The 13431-nt window shown below is 35.5% G+C and overlaps 1 long non-coding RNA gene across 2 annotated transcripts; it reads right to left on the bottom strand.

The window, feature by feature from the left end:
* Window positions 1-209: 209 nt before the first annotated feature.
* LOC148296841 (uncharacterized) lies at window positions 210-716 on the bottom strand. Of its 2 annotated transcripts, none has more exons than XR_015833463.1 (3): window positions 702-716; window positions 364-448; window positions 210-294 (listed from the first exon to the last, which is right to left on the bottom strand). It is a non-coding gene; the product is annotated as an uncharacterized LOC148296841 (long non-coding RNA). The 2 variants fall into 2 exon arrangements; XR_015833464.1 differs by lacking the exon at window positions 702-716 and adding an exon at window positions 527-621.
* Window positions 717-13431: the final 12715 nt, after the last annotated feature.

Here is a 13431-nt window from a genome sequence, read left to right as displayed (position 1 = left end):
ATGCAGCACTGTCAAAATCGGCATTTTCCATCTGCTGACGCAATACAGCTGCGAAACAATATGTTATTCAGAATACATTGGCTTTGTTGTTCTTTGAATCTCAAGTTGGGATTGCATTCGCCTTCCTAAACTCCCATCCAATTAGATAAAACAAAACCAAACTTTCTGTCGTTCGAGTTCCAAATTCTTAATCGAATGTGAGCTAAGAGATAATATACAGCCACATACCTTCTCAAGGATTGCAGATTGATCATCCAAGGGAAATTTCCGCATGTGCTTTAGCATCTCCAGTTGCTGAAAAATATTTACCTCTGGTAACATCCACCTTTACCATTATAGTTGTTATATTTGAACAGACATTACCTGCTCCTGTAATTTTTCTTGACTATGCATCCTTTCCGCAAATTCATCTGCTCCAAGCTCAGCTTCATCACAGGCCATCTCCTCCCTGTCATTCCATAGATGAGTACCACTAACAGCAACATGCAATACAAATATCCGAACCTTTCTTGTTATCCTTCCCCACCTTTTAAAGGTAAGATTTGTAGTTTTAGCCCAATATCTAAGGCTAACACACATGAGCACAAGGCTTACAAGTTACAATGAATTCAAGCACTCCTTGTGATTGTTACTTCAAAAGGCAATAAGAAATAAACACTAAGCAGAATTTTTAACTTCAAAAATGGGCAGAAGAGGATTACCTTGCAATGAACTTAGCTTTATCTTAAATGTTTTTTTAATTTATTTTTAATGACCGAAATAGTGTTCTGATATTGGAGAAGTATAAAATGATGATATTTAAACCAGTTTTATTTCTTGGACCACAATTTCATTGGGTTATAGGGTGCAAGAGAAGGGGATTGTCAAGCTGCAGTAGCCCGAGCTCATAATAGAACTTATAATGGGAAAAACAACATGCTTGACACACTGGGGTGATATCCCTAGATTTTTTTTTATTTTATTTTTATTTTTATGTCAGAGATGAACTTGATTAATCCTCTGACAAAATCACTATGTCGAAAGCTAGTGAGTGATACATCGAAGGGGATGGGGACTTTTGCATGTATCAATGGTCAACAGCCTATGTATAGGTTCATATGGGTAAGAACAAGTTACTGGTTGATCTGGCCTGCACTATCAAATTTATATGACTAAGAATTCCTCCCTATGGTGCAGATATAGTGAGGTTGAACTTATAGATGGGGTGCTTGATTACAGTGCATTCTTGATGGATTCACCTATAAGAGTGTGGAAATGCGGCCGCTTCCTACGAGAGCTTAGGCAATACTCGTGAATATCCAAGTGGGCGCATTGCCCATTCGCACCAATTCGCTTGAACAAACTTGAATCTGATAATTTAATGTGGGTTTTGAGTCCAGGAGGGACTCACAATAAAAAATCTTAGTTCATAGAAAATATTATTTTCACCAAATTTGTGTGGCTCATGACTATCATATTCTAAGGCTTTCATAGTCCAAAAGACACCAGTTCTGATGCATTGAATTTTCACTTTTGCTTATTGACAAAAAAACCAAAAAAAATAAATAAAAAAAATTAACTTTCCTTATTTTTTTTTTTTAAAAAAAATATGTGGGGGATTGTTGGATTTTTGTGAGTATTTCAAAATAAAGTTAATTTATTATTTGATTTATCGGAAAACTGAAATTTTGAAGTGTTGTTGGTTAACTTGATTTGATTTTATTATAGATATTTCAGAACAAAATTTATTTTTAATATCATTGTTTTGGACGTTGGTGCAATGCAATTGTTATCATTTGAAATGGTTGCTGTTAATTTTCTGTTTAGTACCATTTAATTGGTCTTCAATTTCGTTGTATTTAATTAGCATTTAATTGAATTTTTTTTTTTTCAATTTATTTGATTTCAGCCGAAAAAACATGCAGACCCATTGCGTCAGTTTTGTACTCACCCTTTATTATAGATTTAATTGCTTAGGGCACGTTTGAGTACAGAGGAACAAGAGGGAGAATGGAAGTGAGAATAAGAAGAGTGAATGAAATTAAGATGGAAGATGAGACGGGAGGATTGGAGGGAATAAAGTTCTTTAAACTGTTTGCGTGTGCCTCTAAGATTAGTCACATCCTTTAGGTCTTCATTTAATAACACAACCTCTAGTGTTAGCTACTAAGTCACGTGCTACTTACACGTTGATTAGTTGTATTTGAATTCAAGCAATAAGCATCAAGATTGTAGTCGTACAATGGTCCTCGCTGGCAATGGATAAGGACCTCCTCTGTCTAGGGTTTTGTCTAGTCTAGGGTTTTACCCAGTATAGAAACATTGTATTCATTCTTTTGTAAAGTAAGGCAGAAGCCAGTCAAATATATAATTTTCAGAATCAATTTTTTCCTCAGACAACTTCTCTTTCACTCTTACATCTCTGCAATTTTCCATCAAGAAATCTTCACAGTAAGTACTCACTTTCTATCTTTTTTTTTCTTTTTTTTTGATGAAACAGGGGGGAAAGAACCCCAAAACCCAAAACAACAACTACACAACTCAAACCAAACGAGGGTGACCACTCACTTTCTATCTTTCAGTAAATCCTCTATGTTACTAATAATTCTTATGACTCTACATAATTATATGATCAAATAAATAGTTACACAAATACAATTTCTAATAAACATTAAAATTTTAGTTTTTAGTTTTTATTTCTTGTGTTAGAATACAGAGGAAAAAGAGGGAGAATGGAACTGAGAATAAGAAGAGTGAATAGGATTGAGATGGAAGATGAGATGGGAGGATGGGAGGATGTGAAAACAAAAACTAAAAATTGAAATCTATTTGAAATTGTTTTTATTTTCAAGTTTTTGTTTTCACTTTTATTACTCATTCCTATCCCATCATTCCCTCTCATCTCATCCTCACTCCTATTATCACTTTCATTTTCCTCTATACTCTAGTTCAAAAAATGAAAACTAAAAACTAAAATTGAAATGGTTATCAAACGGGTCAGATTTTGTAACTTAGAGTTTGAGAGCCTTCAGTTTTGTCCATAACGTGCAAGTGTTTATAACCCAACGTCCACTTGGAAGCTCCATCCCCTATATAAACCATTCGCGGGCTAAGTTTGAGCAATTGACCAACGTCCACATGATCCTCCGTACAAAAGAACTCATATGTGTACGGAAGAAACTGAGTTGGTTATGAAGAGAATTGCACGAAAAAGGAAAGTTTCAGAATTCAGAGAGAAAAGATATTTGTATTCAATGGTATAACGGTATACATATGAGTCAAAGGAGTTGTGGATGGGTCTGTAATAATATATATATATATGCTGGTGTGTTCCAAGTCTGTGCTGGTTTTGTATCGACCTGGGTGTGCTGAGTGATTTTCTGCGTGCGAATAAAGTTCTTTAAACTGTTTGCGTGTGCCTCTAATAATACGATTGACCTTGAGCTTCCATTGCAGCCTCTGATGATAAAGTTCTTTCACATTTGGAAATTATTGGCACGACCGTGATGGCAAGTGGTGGAGCATATGCACAGAAATATATGTAGAAATCTATATTTTCTTATTTTGTTTGAATTAATGAAGTGTAAGGAAAAGAAATATAAGTACACGACTTATGTACGGTACGTATAATTATCCTATATAGTGCTACATGGTGCTACCACCACACAAAAATTCTTTTTTCAAAAACGAGTAAAAACCCATTAAACATATAATACATCAACAATACTAAAATGCACACTATTTCTATTTTTTTTCTCCCTAAATTTTATGTGAGAGATCAGAAAACGTTAAGGCTTTGGAATTATATTGAATTTGTTGCTATTATATATTTCCTATATAAAGGTAGGTGGTTTTACTATTATTGAAGTGTTCCATTTCTCAGGGGAAGATTAAATGACATAGCTAGTGATATATGTCTCCCGAGAATGGCGCAGTCACCACTTTTTTTTTAGTTGAGGGGCAATATGGTCTAGACCAGTAAAAAAGAGCCTTAACTAATAGTCCCATGACATCTTGGTACGTAGTAGGTGTATAATAAACCCCCCTTCTCCCTTCCTAAGTTAACTTTGGCCAAAAAGAAAACATTTAGAATTCGAATATTAGCTCCTTAAAAACAAAACCTTAACTGTCTTAAATAATTTCCAAGCATTCGAACATGCACACACAAAAATCCAGAGAGGGAGCTTTAAGAGATCCATTGGAGGACTCACTAGTAATGTAGTACAATATTCACATCCTCTATTTTTTTGTGCAAATATTACCTCTAGTAAGTCACGTGCTACTCACATGTTGATTAGTTATATTTGAATACAAGCAATAATCTCAACTACAAGAAGGGGTCTCTCACACACACAGGACGTGTATTCAATTTAGATTTAAATTGATTTTAAAAGAGTTATAAAGTTTATGGAGTTTAATTGAATTTAATTGAGTTTGACCGAATTCTACAAACTCTAACATAGATTTTGACTGAATTCATGTATAAATTTTAACTCAGTTTGTTAGAGTTTTATTATTGATTTTAATGGAGTTTATAACACTCAAAAAACAAAGGGTTTAGGGGTGATAACGGTGGTGATGGCGATGGTGGTTTGTGGGTGATGGTGGGGGAGGTAGCGGTGGAGGTGGTGGTAGTAGGAGTGAGGTGGTGGAGGTGGGAGTGGTGGCGACGGCGGCGGTGGTGGTGGCGGTGATGGTGATGTTGCTGGCGGTGGTTGTGGTGGTGGTGGTGGCAGTGGCAGTGATGGTGATGGAAGGTGGGGCACTATACAACCTAACTACACCAAGGTATTGTCTCCAATGGGCGAAATCTACTCTTAAGGACAGTGACTACACACATCAACCTAAAACTATTATTCTACTCAAGTATGAATGGAGACCGAAATAATAACAAAATAATAATGACATAGAGATCTTTGACTACACGCCATAAGTATTTTGTTATTATTTTATTTTATTTACAATGTCAATGTAAATTATAAATTTGAGGCCATGTGGTGTAACAACATCTTGGCTATGTCCCTTAATGGAAGAAAACCAACTTTGAAATGTCTGCATTAATATTGTGAGAATATCTTGTCAGATATCCCTTTATGGAAGAGGTCAGCTTTGTCTGTCTATGCACTGTGATATTCAGGCTGCACAGTCCTGTTCTCCTGGCGTTGGATAATTCTGCCTCTCTCTATCGGATAATGGTGGTGGTTGTTTGGTTTCTCAGCTTTATCTTATATGTTTTTTTAATTTATTTTTAATAACCGAAATAGTGTTTTGATATTGGAGAGTAAAAAATGATGATATTTAAATCAGTTTTATTTATTGGACCATAATTTCCTTGGGTCATTGGGTGCAAGAGAACGGATTGTCAAGCTGCAATAGCCCGAGCTCATAATAGAACTTATAATGGGAAAAACAATATGCTTGAGACTGGAGTGATATCCCTAGATTTTTTTAATGTCAGAGATGAACTTGATTGATCCTCTGACAAAATCACTATGTCGAAAGCTAGTGAGTGATACATCGAGGGGGATGGGGACTTATGCATGTATCAGTGGTCAACAGCCGATGTGTAGGTTCATATGGGTAAGAACAAGTTACTTGTTGATCTGGCCTGCAATATCAAATTTATATGACTAAGAATTCCTCCCTGTGGTGTAGATAGTGAGGTTGGACTTATAGGTGGGGTACTTGATTACAGTGCACTATTGATGGATTCACCTATAAGAGTGTGGAAATGCAGCCATTTCCTATGAGAGTTTAGGTAGTACTCGTGAATATCCAAGTGAGCTTAGGCAGCCCATTCGCACCAATCTGCTTGAACAAACTTGAATCCGATAATTTAATGTGGTTGTGAGTTCGAGAGGACTCACAATAGAAATCTTGGTTCATAGAAAATATTATTTTCACCAAATTTTTGCGGCTCATGACTGTCATATCCTAAGGCTAGTCCAAAAGACACCAATTCTGATGCATTAACTTTTCACTTTGCTTATTGACAAAAAAAAAAAAAAGAATGAATTTTCACTTTTGCCCTAATTTTTTTTTTTTTTTTTTAATATGTGGGGGATTGTTGGATTTTTGTGAGTATTTCAAAATAAAGTTAATTTATTATTTGATTTGTCGGAAAACTGAAATTTTGAAGTGTTGTTGGTTAACTTGCTTTGATTTTATTAGATATTTCAAAAGAAAATTTATTTTTAATATCATTGTTTTGGACGTTGGTGCAATGCAAATTGTTATCATTTGAAATGGTTGCTGTTAATTTTCTGTTTGGTACCATTTAATTGGTCTTTAATTTCGTTGTATTTAATTAGAATTTAATTATTGAAGTTTTTTTTTTTCGATTTATTTGACTTCAGCCGAAAAAACATGCAGACCCATTTTGTAGGTTATATACTTTGATTTGCTGAAGGTTTGATTACCAATTCAATTGCGTCAGTTTTGTATTAACCCTTTATTATATATTTAATTGCTTAGGGCACATTTCAAATTTTAGTTTTTAGTTTTCATTTCTTGTGCTAGAGTGCAGAGAAAAAAGAGGGAGAATGGAAGTGAGAATAAGAAGAGTGAATGGGATTGAGATGGAAGATGAGATGGGAGCATTGGAGGGAGGAGTAACAAAAGTGAAAACAAAAACGAAAAATTGAAATCTATTTGAAATTATTTTTACTTTCAAGTTTTTATTTTCACTTTTATTATTACTCACTCCTATCCCATCATTCCCTTTCATCTCATCCTCACTCCTATTATCACTCTCATTTTCCTCTATACTTTAGCACAAAAAATAAAAAATAAAAACTAAAATTGAAAGCCTTCAGATTTTGTGACTTTGAGTTTGAGTTAGCCTTCAGTTTTGTTCATAACGTGCAAGTGTTTATAACCCAACGTCCACTTGGAAGCTCCATCCCCTATATAAACCATTCGAGCTAAGTTTGAGCAATTGACCCACGTCCCCTATATAAACGGTATACATGTAAGCCCTGCAGCTAAAACCCTAGGTTTTATCCATTGTGTAAAATGAGTATATATAGGACTGTACAGTGGATGGGTATGTAATAATATATACATGCTGAGGTGTATTCAAAGTCTGTTTGCTGGGTTTGTATCGACCTGGGTATGCTGAGTGAGTAGCAAGGGTGCACCTTATTTTCCTTTGCAAAACTTTGCGTGTGCCTCTAATAATACAATATAGTACAATATTCGCATCCTCTATTTATTTTAGGCCTTCATTTAACGACGTTCTTTGCAAATATTAGTCACATCGAAGATCATTATAATAATACAACCTCTGGTGTTAGCTACTAAGTCACGTGCTACTCACATGTGGATTAGTTATATTTGAATACAAGCAATAATCTCAACTACAAGAGAGGATCTCTCACACACAAAGTGTCATAGGATTCGAATTTGAGATCACTGGTATGCAAATTAAAGCCCTATTCCACTGTGACACACTCCGTTGACTGTTGTCTAGTCATTTTGTAAAGCAACGATATTGTCAGCTATATTACTATGATTATAAATACTCAAACTCTCTTGTAAGTGTTAACCACACTCTTAAATTCACTGAACACACCCTGTATTCAATCTACTCAACACCCAGACAAAAGATTCAAATGCTGAGCACAACACTCCTCCTGAATCCTGATAAGCATCAAGATTGTAGTCGTACAATGGTCCTCGCTGGCAATGGATAAGGACCTCCTCTGTCTAGGGTTTTGTCTAGTCTAGGGTTTTACCCAGTATAGAAACATTGTATTCATTCTTTTGTAAAGTAAGGCAGAAGCCAGCCAAATATATAATTTTGAAAATCAATTTTCCTCTGACAACTTCTATTTCACTCTTACATCTCTGCAATTTTCCATCAAGAAATCTTCACAGTAAGTACTCACTCTCTATCTTTCAGTAAATCCTCTATGTTACTAATAATTCTTATGACTCTACATAATTATGATCAAATAAATAGGTACGCAAATACACTTCCTAATAAATACTAAAACTTTTATATGATAATAATGAATGGCTATTTCATTTTAAGCTTGTTTTTTGTATGCATAATTATTAAAAACCTAAACAAATATAAGATGGTTCGGATTATTATTTGAATCGTATTGCGACCAGGCATATATAGTCTAAAATATTGATAATATTGACGAAATATTGAGGATATTATCATTTTTTCGGGTCAAGGATATTTTTGAACTTATCCATACACATATCGTATAAATATCAATAATATCGGAAAATATCGACATCGATAATTTCTCTCACACTTCAACAACATTTGGCGAAAATATTTCTATAATATCACTAGAATATCGATAATATCGAGATGATGAAGACAATGAAAATTTTGAAGACTTATTTACACTAACACCCCATGGGGTTTCTTGTGTTTTCACAAAACCCCCTCAGGTCTCAAAAATTACATGAACACCCCCTGAGATTTCAGTTTGTTTTCACAAAAACCCTTTTCGTTGATTGTTTGTCCAAAAATTGATGATTTCATTGAAGAAAAAAAAAACTTATGTAAATGACAAAATTAACCTCAATCAAGTATATGCAATCTAATCTCAAAGGCCAACTTTGTCATTTGGAGAATTTTTTTTGTATAAAACCATCAATCTTTGGATGAAAAATCAATGAATAGGAGTTTTGTGAAAACAATTTAAAACCTCAGGGGGTGTTCTTGTAATTTCTAAAACCTCAAGAAGTTTTGTGAGAAAGCCGAAAACCTCAGGAGGTGTTAGTGTAAATAACTCAAACTTTAACCTTATATAAGAACTCTATGTGGTACTAAGTCACTCATGTATATGTATAAAGTGTAAAATATTGTAGTAAATCGTTATAAATAAATGATTATGGTGCGTTTAATCTTCTTTCATTAATTACTACATATTTTCTACACTCGCAGTGTTTGTCATCTCGCTATATAATCAACTTAAATCAATTAAACTCATCATGCAATGCATTTCTGACAGGACCCGACCCAAATTTCTCTTTGGAATTCGAGCCAAACCCTGTGTGTGTCCGACATCTAGCGGGTGCCGTGCACAAATGACTAAATTGCCCTTCTAGTTAAAATTCAATTTATTTCAAGTTCGACTTCTGCCGAAAATTCGGCAGAGTTCGGCAGAGTCTTCCCTGTAATTTAATCATTTGTGCCCGGCACCCGCCAGGTGTCGGACACACACAGGGTTTGGCTCGAATTCCAAAGTGGAATTTGGGTCGGGTCCTGACAATTTGGTATCATAGCCACTCTGCCGTGTGGTGTGAGTGTGTCAACGAGGACGTCGGGCCCCTAAGGGGGGTGGACTGTAATATCTCACATTGACCAACGGAGAGAGGGTGATATGCCTTATATGTACATACCCGCCTCCATCTAGCACAAGGCCTTTTGGAAGCTCAATGGCTTCAGAGTCATGGGAACTCCGAAGTTAAGCGAGTTTGGGCTAGAGCAATGCCAGGATGGATGACCCACTGGGAAGTTGCTCGTAAGTTCCCAAAAACAAAACCGTGAGGGCAGAGAGGGGAGCCCAAAGTGGACAATATCGTGCTACGGCGGAGCCGATCCGGGATGTGACAATTTTGAAATCTATTTGAAATTGTTTTTACTTTCAAGTTTTTGTTTTCACTTTTATTACTCATTCCTATCCCATCCTCACTCCTATTATCACTTTCATTTTCCTCTATACTCTAGTACAAAAAATGAAAACTAAAAACTAAAATTGAAATGGTTATCAAACGGATCAGATTTTGTGACTTTGAGTTTGAGAGCCTTCAGTTTTGTTCATAACGTGCAAGTGTTTATAACGCAACGTCCACTTGGTCTCCGTACAAAAGAAGTCATATATGTGTACGGAAGAAACTGAGTTGGTTATGAAGAGAATTGCACGAAAAAGGAAAGTTTCAGAATTCAGAGAGAAAAGATATTTGTATTCAATGGTATAACGGTATACATATGAGTCAAAGGAGTTGTGGATGGGTATGTAATAATATATATATGCTGAGGTGTGTTCCAAGTCTGTGCTGGTTTTGTATCGACCTGGGTGTGCTGAGTGATTTTCTGCGTGTGAATAAAGTTCTTTAAACTGTTTGCGTGTGCCTCTGATGATAAAGTTCTTTAAACTGTTTATAATAATACGATTGACCTTGAGTTTCCATTGCAGCCCCTGATGATAAAGTTCTTTGACATTTGGAAATTATTGGTAAGTGGTGGAGCATATGCACAGAAATATATGTAGAAATCTATATTTTCTTATTTTGTTTGAATTAATGAAGTGTAAGGAAAAGAAACATATAATACATCGACAATACTAAATGCACACAATTTTTTTTTTCTTTCTCAAATGTTACTGCAGTCTGCACTAGTTCATTGGAACATAATTTAAACTCCCATCATGGTTGGTGCTGTAATATATTTCATATTTCTTTCCTTCTCCAATGTAAGGATGTTTTAAATACTCAAGGAAAAATATATAATGTCACATATCCTGCCCCCTTCATGGGAAGGCCAGCCCAGTTCTTCCTTTACTCCCTAAGGCTTTGGAATTATATTGAATTCGTTGCTATTATATATTTCCTATATAAAGGTAGGTCATTTTACTATTATTGAAGTGTTCCATTTCTCAGGGGCAGATCCAAATGACATAGACATAGTGATATATGTCTCCCGAGAATGAAAAAGTCACCACTTTTTTTTAGTTGAGGGGCTATAGGGTCTAGGCCAGTAAAAAAAAGTCTTGACTAGTGGTCCAATGACATCTTGGTACGTAGTAGGTGTGTAAGAAAACCTCTTCTCCCTTCCTAAGTTAACTTTAATTAGCCAAAAAGAAAACATTTAGAATTCAAATATTAGCTCCTTCAAAACAAAACCTTAATTGTCTTAAATAATTTCCAAGAGTTCAAACATGCACTCACGCAAAAATCTAGAGGGAGCTTTAAGAGATCCATTGGAGGACTCACTACATAATTAATGTATACAATATTCACATCCTCTTTTTTAGGTCTTCATTTAACGACGATCTTTGCAAATATTAGTCACGTGCTACTCACATGTTGATTAGTTATATTTGAATACAAGCAATAGTCTCAACTATAAGAGGGGGGTCTCTCACACACACTAATGGCATGTTTACTAATCCGTAATTGGATTAGGAGGAATTGAATTCATGAGGAGAATTAGATTCCAGATTCCTATTGAAGTTGTTTACTAAACCATATGGAATTGAGGTAAAAGTGGAGCTAATTACTAAAATGTCCTCGTTGTTGTTGGGTTAAAGTAGATGATAAATTTGGATTATATAGTTAAGCCTTTGGTATTATTATTGTTTTTTTCTTTTTAATTTGAAACTCAATTAACACTTGTCATTAATTTGAAGCGCCAATGGCTCATATCAAAAAGTCCTTTTCTTGTTTTCTTTTTTCCTCGTATAGTCGATTATCCTTGTCCATATCCCATATGTGAAGTTTTGCCTGAAGCAAAAGTTCTCTAGTTGATAGGAAAAAGATGGGCTAATAATCTATATACAAAAACTTCTGATAAGAACTAATAAATTTGAACGGCTTCTAAATAATAAATAATTCACACGTATTGTTAGTAATCCAAGTCCTCTGACTTCAATGCCACATAGGATTACATTCCTTTTCTAATTTTATGATGTAATCATATATATATTTTTATTTTTAAATTTATTTTCATATTCCAATTATGCCCTTATGATTTAAATCGGGAAAGACTGATTTATATCATAATAATTAGCTAATTAATACAACTATTGATTCTGATTGCAATTCATAAACGGATAAGAAATTAATTTTAGGCCAATAATTACTATATTTGACCTTTTAGTTAATTATGATTTGAATTTATAAAATATTTTCTTGTCTATCCATTTTAATTTTGAAAATCCCTTGATACAATAAATAAATTTCCTATAATCTTTCTTCTTCATCTTCTTCTTTCTTCGTTCTTCTTTTTCTTCTTACAATCCTATGGAGGAGGTATAATTATCTATGGACTAGGAATATACATCAATGTTAATTAGGTATGGATAGGTAAATTACCTATGGAGGAGGTATACATATGAATGCTATTTATCTATGGAGGAGGTATACATATGAATGTTAATTACTTATGGAGGAGATATATCATTGACATATCCCGGATCGGCTCCGCCGTAGCACGATATTGTCCGCTTTGGGCCCTTCTCTCTACCCTCATGATTTTGTTTATGGGAACTCATGAGCAACTTCCTAGTGGGTCATCCATCCTGGGATTGCTCTAGCCCCAACTCGCTTAACTTCGAAGTTCCCATGACTCCGAAGCCAATGAGCTCACAAAAGGCCTCATGCTAGATAGAGTTGGGCATGTACATATAAGGCACATCACCCCATCTCCGTTGGTTGATGTGAGATGTTACAATCCACCCCCCTTAGGGGCCCGACGTCCTCATCGGCACACTCGCACCACACGGCCGAGTGGCTCTGATACCATTCTGTCACATCCCAGATCGGCTCCGCCGTAGCATGATATTGTCCGCTTTGGGCCCCCCTCTTTGCCCTCAAGGTTTTGTTTCTGGGAACTCACGAGCAACTTCCCAGTGAGTCACCTATCCTGGGATTGCTCTAGCCCCAACTCGCTTAACTTTGGAGTTCTCATGACTCCGAAGCCAGTGAGCTCCCAAAAGGCCTCGTGCTAGATGGAGGTGGGCATGTACATATAAGGCACATCACCCTCTCTCCGTTGGTCGATGTGGAATGTTACAATGATATGAAATTACCTATGAATAAGGTATACACAAACCTGGAAAAGCAGGTAAATCAAACCACCCAAAGACATATATACCTCACAAACCTGAAATTACCTATAATTGTAGAAATGTGATATTAATTTATTGATTGCAGTAATTAGTAAAATTTAGAGGATTGACTGTACAATGGCAATATGTGTAAATGTTTTAAAAACAGTGGCCATGGCTTTGCATACTTGGATGGCCTATTGAGTCGCTGGACCCAATTCTACGTCAAAAGAGAGGTGGATTGCATTCATAATTCAAACTCAAAATTGGACCTATATCAAAAGACCCCTATAAATAATTATCAACGTCTCAGTGGCAAATTCTCCAAGCATAATATGCAAATCTTTTACATCACATTAGAAATATATCAAAATACATCATATGGGAACCTATCAATCAATACAACATCATGTTGTCAACAAAAGGGTCATACTCTCAGCAAGAGTCATAATCTCTACTAAATAGTCATAATCTACCCAAAAGTTTCATAATCTCAACAAAAGTATCATAGTATCTTCAAAAGATTCATGTGCTCAACAAAATGGTCATGACTTGTTCCCAAAAGTATGCTGCCAGCAAAAGATTTATTTGCAAAAACTCCCCCCCCCCCCCCCCCCCCCCCCCACCCCCCAAAAAGAAGCAATGTCTTCATCAC

Source organism: Prunus avium, chromosome 2 (genome assembly GCF_965620075.1).
Source record: "Prunus avium chromosome 2, drPruAviu1.hap1.1, whole genome shotgun sequence".
Taxonomy (NCBI): domain Eukaryota; kingdom Viridiplantae; phylum Streptophyta; class Magnoliopsida; order Rosales; family Rosaceae; genus Prunus; species Prunus avium.
This window is presented reverse-complemented; position numbering and strand designations above follow the sequence as displayed.